At 36.7% G+C, this 4,056-nt stretch overlaps 1 pseudogene; it reads right to left on the bottom strand.

Annotated features, from left to right (window-relative positions):
• Positions 1-1,706: 1,706 nt before the first annotated feature.
• Positions 1,707-3,736, bottom strand: LOC113293939 (annotated as a pseudogene).
• Between the last annotated feature and the right edge of the window lie 320 nt (positions 3,737-4,056).

Genomic DNA, 4,056 nt, shown 5'->3' on the forward strand with positions numbered 1-4,056 from the left:
TTCTTCTGTTTACTGAAAACTGAAGTGGACGCAACATAAAACGGTCTTTATTTATCTCCATATGAGTCAGTATTTTTCTTAGATCATTCTCTTCGTTCTCGCTAATAGCTTCCTGTACCGTAACTACCCCATCCTTATTCTCTTCCAGAATTTTTTTCAAACGTCCGTGAGACTGCTCTGCAATACTTGTAGACTCATTTTTGAAGTGCTTGTATATATTGATCCATGCATAAACAAACTTCTCTTTCCAAGAATTCAACCATGTATTTAGGCAATAGTCTAACACCTTCTTATGATCCGTGCTCCAATCATTAATAAACTTCTGCAAGTTAGCATAATACTTAACCTTTGTTTTTTGAATGAGCCAAATGGTCCCAATCTTTTACTATTTCCATAGATCCATGTTCATCGTATTTTTCCTTTTCTCTTTCACTCGCTCTTTTTTGGAAAGTTTACTTAGACGCTTGTTTTCCTCTTTTGAACGTTGATTACCCTTCTTAGGTTGGATTTTTTGGATTTTATTCTCGCAATTAGATAAAAGATTGGTTTGGATGTTCCACGTACAAATAAAATGTTGAGCTAATGGAAAAACATGACAGATGACACTCATAACTACAAAATCACCATCCTTAAATATAAATGGTGTCTCTTTGCCATGGTAAACCAACCTCACTTGTTCCAACGCCCAAACATAATCCTCTATTTCTTCTTTTTTCCATAAAGCACCATTGCACGGTGAATGATTTTTTATCCGAAGTATGACTGACCACGTTCAACATCGGCATGTTATAATTGTTTGTCTTGTAGGTGCAATCTATGAACAGAACTTGGTAAAAACACCGACTCAAATCCACCATCCTTGGGTGCGCAAGAAAAATATGACTAACTTTGTTTTCCGGAACCACCCTTGTTTGCATGGCGTACTTTAGTTTTTCTTCCAACCACTCTGATTGTAGCATAATTAATCTACCATCTCATTCAGTTCTATTGATCGTTGCTTTGGCGGCATAGATTATGGAAATGGTAGACAAGTTATCCTTATCTTTCGCCCTTATTTCATTTAGGATCTTAAGAAGTTTAAATCCCTTCATCTGCCGAACCTCCTCCATTTGATGTGGTTTCAACCGGGTATATGCAAGGTGTCCATATAAACTTGTGGGTGGAGGATGGTTGTGACGACCGTCCGGAATACTATACAATCTCCATACATCAGTTTCATGATACCTTCCGAAAACAATCCTGAACGGACATTCACACTTCTTCGACATAGTTTTGTAGACCCTATTCGTCTTCTTCATGATAGTTCATGTGAATGACAGACACTTCTCAGATTAGTTAGTCACTGATACTTAAACTTGCAGCCACGATGCAAAGATTTAAAACTGCCCATATGCTGCGATCAAACTAAATACTAATGAGGGATATAGGAACACTAAATCTAACCTTTCGGTAACTTTTCCAGTTGTTAAGCTTGTTCTCTATAAACATGCAATCAAGCTTGTTCTCTACAAAAAAAATTCTCTCCTGTTACATTCTATGCAGATAAGCGGACTTACTTTTTTACGGATGATTATCAAAACAAAAAGGAAATTCATCCTGGTGTAAACATGTTGAGGAAAACTTGTCGTAACTCCGATAATAATTACTAACATATGAAGTAAGAAAAACAATGCTTATGGGTCAAATCTGAGATGGTTGAAAGAGACTCACCTACTACACTGCTGGCAGAACCGGCGTTCCAGACCAGCTATTGTGACCTTGGGGCATTTAGAATGGCTTCGGAAGACTCTGTGCCTCCGGTGGTAATCTTTAGAAGACGTCAGGTCAAGATCACAACCTTCCACTTGACACCTTGGGGTCTGCATACTCTGATACGAGGCCTTGGATCTTTTTGTTACAGCAGCGGCGGTTTCCGCTGGAATGACGGTGTAAGATGAAGGCTTGACGAAGCTCCCAACGCAAACATCTTCAAAGTAAGTCCGCTTGCCAAGCTTCAAGCCTATCAGATGTTCACCAAAACCTACTACTGAAACCCCTACTATTCGAGAAGATCCGGCATCCTCAACTCCTCCTAATTCTCTCTTTCTGGTAGGATGATTAGTAGAATCTTCAACTGTGTCAAAGTTAAACTTGGTTTTACTACTTCCTACTTTCCCGGAAGAATCTATAGATGCTGAAATTGAACTTTTCGAAGAAGATGCATTTCACAAATCAGACCCAAAATGACCACCAGCACCAACATTGCAACCCAGTTGCACTAATCAAATCAATCCAATCTCCAAATTATTATATAATAGGGTTTCACAAACCCAATTCTAACAAACTAGCAGAGCAAATTCATACTAACCCTAACAATGTATATTTGTTTATATTCAAAAGATTTAAAGACTGAATCGTATATCTAGGGTTTACAAAATACGAAGATGTTGAGATTTACCTGTAAATTAAAGCTCCAATGAAGAACTGAGACGAAAGCAGAGAGAAATAAGATCGGACTCAATTTTCTTTCTTATAAAGCGATATTTGGTTTACGTAGATATGAATTGGAGAAGAAGAAGAAAAAAGACCGAAACATAATTTCAGAAACTATGGGTTTGGGAGATACTTTCTCATAGAAAATGGGTGCATGCCTAAATTTTTATGGGTTTCTTAGTGTAAAAAAATTGAAAAATGAGTGTGGTAGTAGTTCTCACAAGAAAAAATGATAGTGTAACTGATAATGGTAGACCATTTATGCATAAAACTTCCTTAACATCGAGGCAAGTATAAGATCACGAACATAAAATATTATGCCAATGGAAACTTGAAGAAAGCACACTAAACGTCAAAGATTCATACAATCAAAGCATAAATTATTATGCCAACAAAAACTTGACGAATGCACAAATTTATCTTTTTCTTTCTTGTTATTAAAGTTTTCTTGTTATGTATCTATCACACGTCGATCACTTTATCTTTGGGTCTCATTTTTAGCAACAGGACATTTGGGCTATTCAAATGGATTTCACTTGTCAACTGCAGGTTTCACGGTGTGAAGTATAGCTAGTGACGAACCATTGGTGACATTCCAATGTTATTTTTAAGAATTTATCAATTTCAGAAGAGCTGGGGCATGATAGATCTGTTCGTGACTATTAAATGGCAAAATAAATTTGATGGAGCACTGAGTACTTGTTAATAATATATCTGTATTATCCAAGTGAAGAGCCATACTGCAAAGAAAATTGTTAAAATGGTGAAGTCTGTTTAATTTGTACGGGAAGGTATACCGAAGAACTCGCTAAGGATGATTAAAAGAGAATCACATTGTTGCTGTGGCCGAGTGTCTATGCGCTTATGTTTGACTAAGGCAGTGACTAAGACTGAGACACTGAGTTGATATACAAACTTCACACACAGAATTCTTAGATGGAGAGGAAAAATTACTTCCCGTCTTCGGAATTTCTTTACAAAGAGATAAAAAAAAATTAGAGAAAGATTTTTCACCATCTGATTCTGTCTCTGTGACTGAGACAGTGGGTTGATATAAACCTTAATGGCGTGGAAGACTGAAAGGTGTTTTTTGTGCGAGAATAAAAACAACCATGCAAACAACCATAGTTGAGATTAATCTCTCTCACCGCATAAAAACAACCATACAAACATGGAATGATCCTGCACATGAGATTCGAACAGTTACTCATATTCAGTTGAGATTAGTAGGCATACCGGAATTGTGAAGCGGTGCTGATCCCATTCTTCCTTGTAACGGAATCATATGCACTGGAATGACGTTAAACCTAAGCAGCAATGAAATCCATTATAATCCAAGAAACACCACGATGATTACATAAATAATCAAACAATACCCACTTTAAATTTGGAACTCATTTACACTGCATGCATTGGTTGATCTGTTATCTGTAATTGCATCATATGTTAGATGTAGTATAAAGTTCTTATATCATCTGTCTCTAAGATATTTTCTATGTCTTCATCGTATTGCCTCCTCCGTAAGTATTATCACGAAAACTACACAGACAAAAAAATCATCGTTGAAATATAACGATCAAATAC

Source organism: Papaver somniferum, chromosome 7, assembly GCF_003573695.1.
Source record: "Papaver somniferum cultivar HN1 chromosome 7, ASM357369v1, whole genome shotgun sequence".
Lineage (NCBI taxonomy): Eukaryota > Viridiplantae > Streptophyta > Magnoliopsida > Ranunculales > Papaveraceae > Papaver > Papaver somniferum.